Source organism: Vigna unguiculata, chromosome 4 (genome assembly GCF_004118075.2).
Source record: "Vigna unguiculata cultivar IT97K-499-35 chromosome 4, ASM411807v1, whole genome shotgun sequence".
Taxonomy (NCBI): domain Eukaryota; kingdom Viridiplantae; phylum Streptophyta; class Magnoliopsida; order Fabales; family Fabaceae; genus Vigna; species Vigna unguiculata.
In genome coordinates, this window is record NC_040282.1 from 33,752,695 (window position 1) to 33,764,828 (window position 12,134).

Sequence of the window (12,134 nt, forward strand, 5' to 3'; positions counted from 1 at the left end):
TGTTTTAGATAGGTGGTAGGTCCCTATACCCGAAACACTTTCCTTTCTTATTTATATAATTCAAAATATAATTGTTGTGTTATAATTTTTTGTTATACGACTCGATTTATAATATGTTTTGTGTTATTATTTTTATATATTAAATTAGACCAAACTAAGAGAGAAATCGTACTGAAATTTTATTTGAATAAAGAGCAGAGTATTTAATTGCATGGGTAGATTTTAAAAATATGATCAATGTGTAAGATAAATTAGAAAACGAAATATTGAAGAATTTAATCGTAATGATATTTTCACGAATTATATGTGTACTACGCTAAATAATATTCGTATATTTGTAACATAACAGTTTGGAGGTTTTTTCTATTGTAATATCAATCATTACTAACTAACATACCACACCTCATATAAAAAAAAAATCAACTTTACATATAGAATAAATAATTAAGTGCATCATCAAAATTTACTAATCTCTTAATAATCTTTTTAAGGTGTTCTTCTTAGTTAAAGTCGACATTTGATTAAAATTAAGGCATCTTAAAAATCATCAATAAAGTTTAGATAATTAAAATTATTTATGTATGAAAATAAAATAAAAGTATGATTTTTATAAATAACAATGGAGGAAGTACTAATATTCTCTTCTACGTACGAATTATTGGATTTTATGCATTAAAAGCAAAACTCTTGTTGTGTAAACGGGTTAGTGAATTCCACGAGAAAGAAAGGGTGATTAAAAAGAAAAATAAAGTTATACTTTCTCCAAAATAGTGGCGAGAATATGATTGAAAGTGACATTAATAGCAAGATTGGAAAATATATCGGGATCTTTTGATGTAGATAAAATTAACTATAACTAAATCTATAATGACAAATTTTTTTTTAAAAAAAGGGGAAAAATGAAAAAGAAAAGATAAACCTATATTAGCATATGCCATCTATAGCAAAAATGATGCACACAATATCCTATGAGGAAAAGGTGAAAAAAAAAAGTTACCATATATTTTAAAGGCACAAGCATAGTGTCCCTTTTCATGTAGGATATTTTGCGTATTTGATACATGATAGCAATTTTATATCACTAATTACCCTCTTTTCAAAAAATTTAGAGCTTTAAAATATTAGCATAGGAGTTATAGCAAAACAATAATAAAAAAGGATAATAATCACCCACACCAAAAATTATCCTAACCCTTTCTTAGGTATCTTTGGCAATACCAAGTTCATAAATAAAAATGATTTTTTAAGTTGAAGTGTTGAATCCCACATATTATTGTTATACTCTATTTTAAGCAAAAATATTTAATTTAAAATATAGATAAATAGTAAAAAATAAAAAGGTGAAATAAAAATAAATTTAAGAATATAAACAAAGAGATAAAGATAAAGAGATAAAACTCTTAACATGTTGATGTAAGTTGATTTGCATATTCAAGAACAAAATCGGATCAAAGATAAAATAAGTAAAATATTCGTTAGGCCTCAAAACAAAAAATCTCAAATCTTCCTTTACCATTATCATAAAGTGTGCTTATATTTTCTATTAAATTAATTATAAAATTATATTTAAGAAAAAATGCCTCAAATTTTTTTTACTAATATACTCCTATTAAATTAATTATAAAATTATGTTTAAGAAAAAGAAAGCTTCAAACAAAGATTTTATTATTAATATAGCTTTACTAAATTAATTATAGGTTTAGGTTTGAGAATAAAATTTAATTAAATTATTATTAGTGTCTGTCAACCGTGACAGAGTATAAGAGGAGTTAGAGGGGCCATGGATCCCAAAAAATTTAAATTTTTTATGTGTAATTTTGAAAAATTTTAAATTATGTATTTTGAAATTTTAAATTATGTGTAGTATATGAGAAATAAATGAGAATTAATTAAATATTTCTTTTATGAAGTATAGTATTTAATGTTAATTAATAATAAAATCTAAAATCAAATATAATAAAGAATAAAATAAATTATTAAGATATATTTTACTTTCTCTTCCATAATTTTTTGAGTTTCTTACCTATTGTTCTCATCTCTCATTCTTGTCTATTTTTCTTTTAATTCTAAAAGATATAATCATTATTTATACTCTCATTTATTCTCTTTCATTCTTAAAAAAAAAAGTATAACTCTTTTGTCTCATTTAATTGTAAAATATTAATTTAATAATTAACATTATTTATTTTATCTCATATATGCCTCTTGTATATTCATTAAAATGAATATAGAAGAAAAACATATTGTATTTTGTTTTTTCATAATTAATTTCTAATTGTAGCTCGATTATTATAAATTTTTTTAGTATTTACGTCTCAATTTTTTATTAGATTATGATAAATTATTTTTTAATTTTACACTAAAAAAAGTGTATTGACGAGAAATAAAAAAATATATTCATATTTTAAAAGTGATAAAAGGGAAACTATGCGTAAAGATGAGAACAAGACAAATTCAACTCATTCACATATGGTTTGAACATGCTACTAATGACCCAATTGTGCAATTATAGAAGTTTTTTCTTCTTTCTTAAGGTTCAAAGAATTACAGGTGAGTCATTTCCGTTGTTTCTGCAACTATAATCGAAAGATCATCTTCTACACTAAAGATTATCAAAACAAGATTATCGAATAAAAATGGGAGATGGTTTTGTTGTCGACAACATGATTATTTACATTAAAAAAGAAATAACTAAATGTTTTATTTTTGATTCATTTTTTATGAATTCAAAAATATAAAAGAACTAATGACAATCCTTTATATATGTATAATTTATATTATAGTTATGGTTATACTAAATTATGTATTCATTATCTTTGCTTTAGTGACAATAATTAAATATATAATTTTTGGATGTATTATTTTGACTTCTTCAAATATATTAGTCAATTTCTGTTACTATTTTTCAAATCATATTTCTTTTGTATTTACTTCCTCCAACTTGCTTTTAAAAATAATAATGTTGTTTTTCCATTAGGCGCAAGAGTTCTAAAATATAAATTTGTATTTGGATCAATTGATAAAAGATAATTTATGTTAGTTTTTTTTTTTAGCTTAGTGGTTCTCAAACAAAATATCTTGATCCTTTCCTCACAAAATATTTATTACGTAATTAAAGATATATTGAAACCCACATCCTTTATCATTTGAGGAACTTTCATTTGAAGAAAATGAAGATAAATAATATTACAAACATACTTCTTCATTATCTTTTAACATTATAAACATTTTGTTTGGACATTCAAAAGCAATGTTTCCAAAACTAAAACATGTAAAACATTTTTTCCCTTGCTTTTCTTTTCAAATTTTTTGGCTTTTCAAAAAAAAATAAAAATTTGAGGGGTTATATATTTCCTCGCGTTTAGAAGCACGAACTGAGTAATTCGATTTACAATTATGATCTTTCAAAAGTTTTTACCCGATCTCTTGGTTGATCTCTCCTTTTGAGTTTTTAACACATGAGAAATAAATTATGTAAATATAGTCAATGCATTCCACCATATCATGTGTATCATAATTTAGACCATTCATGAACCTTGATAAAGTGTACCGCACAATTTATCACATTATTTCTCCAGAAACCGATGTAATATTTTTTTATAATATCTCTATTATGCACTAGTAGGGGTGAATCATAATTTTTGACTTAATTTCACATTTACTGAGAACAACTTTCATCTTCTTATAATATTATTCCACATTATTATGACCTTTTTTAAGCCATTGAAATTTAAGAATTAACTCCTTTTTTTGTAGAAAGAAGAAGGAACAAGTATTGATCTCATGTAATTAAATAATGCTTTCCATGTTACTATTTTCTTTTTCTTTTGTCATTCACTTGCTGATTTATAATTTTGTTCCACTAAATTAATGCATAAGGTAAATTTAACTATATTAATTACACTAAGTTCTTGAGAAAAAAAATGGATATCTACTTTCCTCTTCCATCTTGTGTTGATTAAAACTGCCATTAAATTCTAGAACTTTTACATTATGTTTTGGTAACATTTCCTCCTCTTCATGATAGAAGTAATTTATTCCACTTCTTCGAGGGACGAAACTCTTGAATATCTTCTCTTTCTACAAAATTTAAAGTTATTGTGTACTCTATTATATTATATTATATTTTATATATATATATATATATATATATATATATATATATATATATATATATATATATGTATGCGGACAAAAAAAAATTTATTCACCATTTGTCCTCTCTCCAAGTTCAGCCCACGACCTCTCTTGGACTTTTTGGAGGGTTTGTAGACATTCGAACCAAAATTAAGAAAGCAACACAAAGAAAGAAAAATACAAGTACGTGAATTATATTAGAAGATTATTTACTATTTTTCTAAATATTTCCACTCAAAATTTTCAATTATAATTAACTTATTTCTAGCATTAATTTCAATGAAGTGTTCTTGTCAACATTGTAGATTTAAAATTGTTTTCCAATGTGAATCCAACATCAATTAAACAAATAAAAGTTATCAAACTCATTGAAGTAAAATTTAATAAATTCAAAATGAAGTATTTACATCGATTTGCATGTAGTCACATCCAACACGAACAAAAATAAAATTAGTCAATCATAAACTCAGTAAAGAATAGTTTCCTGTGGATGAAATTCATTTCTTGTTGAATAATTGAATATATGATTTCCAGTAATTAGTTGATTTAAAAATTGAGTTTTATTTCATCTACCAAAAGTTATGTAACATAAATCTTCATTTATAAGAACTTTAGGCTAAAAGCAATACCAATAGATTTTCTGATCTTCGTAAAAAAACTTTATTTATCACATTATACAGTAAAAATTAAAAAAATAACTTTTCATAAAAATGGTATGCATTTGATTGGTTAGAGTCCCCAAATTTAAAGGAGAAAAGAAAGTGCTTCATTGAGGATACTTTATTATTATTTATTCTCAATTGATTAACTAAGTAAATGGAAAGAAAAGGAATGCAAAGTTACAGGGGTGTTAAAAGAAATAATATCTTATTTTCATTGAGACTGTTTATTAACTATATGCCTAGGTCATGTTTCTATATAAAGCTCTATGATTTGTAACTTTAGTTCAAATCGATGCATATGACCAATTTCAATCATCTTGATTGGGACCATATATTGTTTTCATTATTTCACACATATCTAATTAACCATAATCTAATATCTAAATGAAATTTAATTAATTTTAGAAACTGTTTAGGAAAAAGAAGAGCAATGGAAGAAGATTAGAAAAAGACCTAAAAGAGAACCAAAATAACATAAGGAGAGATCAGCAGCTGATTAATAGTTAGTGATTTATTTATATCATTGTACAATATCAATTGTATCTTAAAATTTGATTGTAACTACCAGCACAATCTAGGATGGATAATGAACATCACAAATAAACAGTTTTAACTAAAGAAGAAGAAAAGTTTATGTAAAAATTGTCATATTAAAGAATATTTATTAAATTTGTTATAACATGAAATTTTAACTAATTTGCAAGTGGTTCGATTTATTAATGCGATGATATGATGAAATGAGAATAGATGTAAAGTCTAAATACTAACATCAGGGGAGATGAATGAAGATAGAATAATTACAAAATGTGAATCCAAATTCAGATATTATATAAATGAGTTTACACTATTATAGAACTTATTAGCATACTTAGGGATGTCAAAAATATTTGTACCCGTAAGTATTTGCGGATAAAATATGTAATGGGTAGAAAATTGATATTGTAAATGGATATCCGCGAGTAACGGATATGGATATTTTTTAAGCCCGCATGTTAACGGGACAAGTATGGGTATCATAATATATATATATACCCATGGATACCCGTATATGCTATACCCTAATTTAAATTAAAAAAAAAATATGATTAAAATATTAACATATTGATTTTGAATGAGTTATTTTTTTATCAATTAGTTTTTAAAAAAATATTTCTTTGTAAACTGTCATTCAAAATTATTTAAATGAGTTATTTGGACTTTATTTAAGATTTTTGAATATTATATATTGTATTTTATTTGAATTTATGATTAAAATATATCGTTAAATATTTATTTTTATTTTTTTTGTAAATATCTGCAGATATCTGTGGATATTAAAAAAATATGCGGATACCCGTATAACGGATACTTGATGGATATATATACGAAATCGGGGCAAATACTTATCCAACGGGTAAGATACGGGAGTGCTACTATACCCTACCTGCTCTGTTGATATCCATACGTATAATATCATCTTTTTAGTTATTAATAACTTTTAGTTTATAAAATGGTTTGATTTAATCAATATAATAATTGGTTATTTTGTCTTCTAAATTTGGTTGTTATTTAATAATTTTGTTATATATATATGAATAGTCAAAAGTAAATATGGTTAAAAAAATTCCTCAAACTTGTATTTTTTTTATATGCAAGTCCAATTTCTACTCCTATAACAATTTGAATTCTCAGTTATTTTTAGTGGGCAGATGCAAGAAGCTAAGTGAAGTTGAGAAATATGTGTATATAGATGGATGAAGATGGATAAAAAAAAAAGAGAGAGTAAGAGAATGATATTGGATTGGTGAAGAGGAAAGCACTAAGTAGAGAGAGAAAAGGAAGAGTGGAAAATGAGATAATATAATTAATAATGGAAGGGAGTGTGCATCCCACACGATGACCACCAACATGCAATATCTGCTTCAATCAAAAACAGAAACAAGAGTTTTCAATGTCTTTGCATTCCAACATACTTCCATTATTTTCCTCACCAACTTGCTCCATGGATGATGTCATGAAGGGGAGTATTCAATAAGCTCCACCAACTTTTGTCTCATTATTAAAGTACAAAAATATAAAGTAGTAAGTCCCCAATACAAAAGCTGCATCTCTTATATACTATAATGACATCCATAACATCAACCCTGCTTAAATACGATTCTTCTCCAACATTTACTTAAAATACTATACTAACATATACTTGCATATACTAATTATTATAATTGATTTAGGTCCTTCATATGTTCATAATATACAATTTTTTTAAGGTTTAATTGAGTTTGAAGTATGTGATAAATTTGAGTATTTTTGATACAGTATTTAGTACAAAAAGTTAGTCTATCAAGTATTTAAAGTTTTTTTTTTATTTTTTTAATTGAGTCTGTATGGTTTAATTTTATGTTAACAGATGATGAGACTCTTATTTTGATCCGTTATTTTACTTATTTGTTTTTACGTATGTAAAATTTCGTGATTAATATAAAACGGTATTGCGAATAATGTAAAACAAGAATAACTTTTATTACTTTTATTGAAAAATATTGGATAACAAGGAACAATCGTTGCATAATCTCTTAATTGTTGTAAGTGAAATAATCTGAAAGATATAAGTAAATATAACAACCTTGTTACCGGACCTATTTTTAATAAAAACAAGAACAATAATATCAATTTATATTAATCACAAAATATCATATTTTTTAATACAAGTAAGCAAAATGATACATCTATTTAACTGAAAATGAAACAACAAAAAATTAATTGAAAAATATAAAATTTAAATACTCACTATGTAAAATTTTAAAATTAATTATTCTTTTTCTAACCAAGAATAAAAAGTATCATATTTGTTAATATTTAAAGAAAAACTCAAGTTTCATGAGATAGAATCTGGAAAAAGTATATATAAATTGAAGATAACTCTTTTATAAACTAATTTTATTATAAAGGTGGACTTCAAATTTGTAAGATGGAATCCTGAATTATTAAACGGGGGCACACGCCAAGTATAATTAATTGTATTGACCATGAAAAATACATTTATAAAAAAGTTCACATCAATTAAATATAATTAAAAGATATTTTTTATCCAACAGGTCAATTCAATATCTGGTGTCTAAATCTGAAACCCTGATAATAGAGGTAGTCTTAATATATATATATATATATATATGGAATACTTGTTAAAAACAACCTAATATATAGAATAAGATTAAGCATGCCGTAAAGGAAAGATAAGCAATAAAAATAAAACACAATGGTAGTTTTTAATGTATCAGTGATCTAGTAATCTTGATGATCATTCAGTACATCTTTAGCAGTCTATTATATATCTAAGAAAATGTTAGGATAGTGAAATTACTAAACTGGCCATTCCAATTCGTTGACACGTGTTCCAAATGGAGGGTTTTTTCGTCTTTTCGATGTTTAAGCTTTCCCGCTTCTTCCCTCCTAAATGGCTGACAATTTTTTTGAATGATTCCACATTTAATATTTTATTAAAATATTGATATTGATTGAATGTTGATTGACGTGTTGGCTGCAGTTACTATTCTTCTTCTTCTTCTCCAAGAAAAAAAACTATTTTCAATCTTCTTCTACAAAAGTTGACAGATCTAGAAAAAAACCCTCCGACCTCAAGGTTGTCTCCTTTTTCTTTTGTGTCTCCTGTTTGTGTCGCCATATCCAGATGAAGGTAAGTTATAATAACTCAACTTTTGTTTTCGAGTTCTCCTTCTCGGTCTTCATAAAAGGTATTTTTACTTCTTCTCAAAACTTATCCTTCTTCATATTAACAATGGATCAAATGTTAGACATTGTTAATTTCTATTTACTTTTGTTTTAACCGAACTTTGTTTCTATTTCGTCTCTGCAGATCTCCTTCATCAAATGGTATTCTTTTGCTTTTTATTTGGTGAAATATATCTAAACATCCTTGCCGCCGTTCTTAGATTTTGAGTCGACTTTTTTTGGGTCTGCGGAAAGCATTAAAGGATATATTTGTTGGATTTTTTTTATTCATTTCCAATCGGGTTAGTTGGGTATATTTTTATGTTTTTGTTCGATACTTAGGGGTTTGCTAAATGTTTTTGTAAAAAACTTTGATTTGTTGCTGAAATCGTTTCTTGCTTTTGTAGACTAGAGGATTTCAGACCCAAATGGCTAAATGGATCGAAGTTTGTTGCTGCATCATAACAAAATCAAGTTATTGTAATTTCATCTTTTATGTCCTCCTTCACATGTTATTGTTTGCAATTAGGCTCATTATTTGTTTGAAATTTTCAGAATGGATGAGTACAATGGCAGAAGGCAATTTTATAGAACCAAAACAAAACCTTTCGGCCTCAAGGTTAGTTCTCCTTCTTGGCTTTTTTTTTCTTACTTTTTGAAAGGCATTTTCAGATTTGCTCTTACTTTTTCTTCACGAAAGCTTTAATTTTTTTTGAGGATTTTTGTGTTGAAGATGGTGTACCGTGGATTAGTACATTTTAGTAGTTGTTGAAAGTCAATAGCTTGAGTTTTCTTTATTCTTCTTCATGGTCTTCTTCTACTTTTTTTTCCTGTTTCGTAAACCTATCGTTGTGGGTTGAAGAAAAGGTTAAACCTTTTGATTTTAGAAGACATATTTACTATTTTTCGTTTTTAATCTCGGTGTTGTGTGTTTAGTTGCTTCTTTGATGTCTATGGTTGTGGATTGAAGAATCAAACATGCTTAACAGAATTAGATTTGTAATGTCTATGCAGGTGTTGGTTGATTTCAAGGAAAATCCCAAGGTTGCACAGGAACATACAAAGAATCCTATGATGATGAACAAGATCCAAAAGGTGGTTAATGTTGGAATTGTCCAGATGAGGTAAATTTGTAGAAGAAAGACAATATTTGTTTGAAATTAAAAAATTAGGAAATTTTGACTTTTTTTTTTGCCATGTTTTGTTTTAGTGTACTTCTTACTCCTTTTTTATATTTTATTTTGACATGATTTTATTTAATTCAATTGGGGTGTGTTGTTTAAACTTTATCTTTTGGTTTTAACGGGTTCGTCATAATTTTGGTTATTGCATTTGCTTGCGTGTACTACAAGTATTGGGGCATATGTGAAGCTTGGAGAAGAATCTGAATACATTAAGATGACCTTCCGAGGGGACTACAGAAAGGAACACATTAGTATTATGTGGAAAATTAGTATGGGTACCCTATATCTGAATTTTATGTGTTGAGAATTTCTATCCATCTTCAAGGGAAAAAAATAAACTACTCAATAACCATAAATATGTTTTAGTAGATTTGCATCTTTTCCTTATTTATATTTTGTAATTAGGATCATTAGTATTTATTCTAGCCATCTTTGCCTATTAAAACACATATTTCTAACCAATCAGGCATAACAAATATTACTTTCTTCTAAATTACATAATATGAGAGCTTTGGTTTTGATGTTGAATCAAAAACTAATTGATTCAAGCTATTAGCATGGATGGTGTTGATCTTGCATGCTCCGTTTTTAACTCAATTGCAGGAGGAGTGTGTTTCTTTAGTTAACAGAAAAAGGCAACAAGTCACTTGAGTTGAAGATTCAAAATCAGGTGCTCTAAAAAATGTCTCTGACGAGCATGAATTGTTGTGGTGGTATGCCTTGCATTTTCAACATTATTTTTTTATGACAGTTATTTTCAATTTATCTTCTTCATATTTCTATCTTATAATTTTAAATTCTATTGACTATTCTTTTTGCTTCTCAAAGTTAAATCTATACAATAATGATAGGATATGCAACTCAAGAATCTGTAATGGGTATAAAGATGAAAGTAATAGTATCCTTCATTAACAATGGCAATTGCAATGTCCACCGGTGATAGAAGGTTAACTATGACTTTTATGTTAATGTTGATAATAGAAGTGAAAAATATTTTGTGATCTTTGAGACAAAATTGTTGTTATTGTTGTTAATGTAATAACACAATGTTAGGCTGCCTGTTAACAAAGATAACGATACATTGGTACTAGCGTATGATACAAAGGACCAAATTCATAATGTAGTTCTAACTAAACAGGTTAGACATATAGATGTTTGTGAAGTTCTGCATGAACTTTGTTGATAGTGTATAAAGTTTAATCAGATGAATTTTCTTGACCTGGATTTAGATAAATATTATTTACTTCTAAGCTTTTCTAACTTAAATCATTGGTTGATTTCGTGTTTATGGTATTTAATATAAATATTTACGTAACTGTTCTGTCTTCTACCATTGTAGGGAGCATACCAACATGACTGTTAGAGTAAACTATAGAGGTATGATTCCCTGTCATCACAAATGCAATTATCTAAGTCCTTATTTTCTTGACTCTTGCATCTTTGTTTAAGAGTTCATTCGATTTTCAATTTCATTGTTTGGTTTCCAAATTGTTGGGATATAATCTCATTAAAGATTCTAAATTTTTTTTTAGATGAATAGAGGAACAATTATTATAGATGATATCACCTACATTGAGAAGCTGCAAGACAAAGTCTAGAGTCTTATCACTGATTCTGTTTTGTTGTTTTGCAATTAACTTTGGTTCACTGTATCTCTTGAGATATTTTAATTACCCTTCTTTGAATTGTAATGTATTAGCTATAATTATATCTGTATATATCATTTTAACACTGAATCCTAAATTGTACTAAGAAAATATGTATCTTTAGCATTAAAATGAATGTTCTATTTTTTTGTTAGAAATTTTATAACATTAAAAACGTTGTATGTGAATATTGTGGTGCTGATAATTGACTTTTTCAATGTTTGCAGGATATAACTTATGCTAAAAGTTTTGAATGATAATTAATGGCAAGATTTGTTAAGATCCTATGAGATCTTATTTTATTGTAATAATGATTACAATATTAGTGGCAGAACACATGATTAGTTTATGTCAATTAAGATTCATAAACCATTCTTCCATTTCAATTATTTTAGAACCAAAATTAGTATTTCTTTCATATATTTGTTAATTTATAACACCAATTATGTACAAGCATTTGATTAATTTTTTGCCAACTTAACAAGTAATTATAAAATAAACAATCTATCTGCTTAACGAAATACCTAAATAACTTATAATATTAATATATTTATAATCTAAAAGATACACCATCATAAGTTCATATTATAATCATCATTTTAAATTGATACATTTAGTTACTAAATTTAAATTTACGTTTATATTATTAAATTATATTTATGTTAGTGTAATTTTACTTTTTTCTAACTCAATAAATTAATTTTTATCCTTTAATTTTTTAAATCTTTTAAATTTATACATTTACAGTTAACAATTATATTATTAATTTTAAAATCAATGTTTGGAACACGTTGTGA

General features: G+C 26.0%; 1 long non-coding RNA gene across 2 annotated transcripts; it reads left to right on the forward strand.

Annotated features, from left to right (window-relative positions):
- The first annotated feature begins 8,329 nt into the window (after positions 1-8,329).
- On the forward strand, positions 8,330-11,415 carry LOC114180225. Of its 2 annotated transcripts, none has more exons than XR_003603643.1 (8): positions 8,330-8,472; positions 8,653-8,809; positions 8,915-8,987; positions 9,063-9,126; positions 9,522-9,631; positions 10,295-10,404; positions 11,031-11,068; positions 11,224-11,415. It is a non-coding gene; the product is annotated as an uncharacterized LOC114180225 (long non-coding RNA). The 2 variants fall into 2 exon arrangements; XR_003603644.1 differs by having other exon boundaries at positions 8,915-8,981.
- Positions 11,416-12,134: the final 719 nt, after the last annotated feature.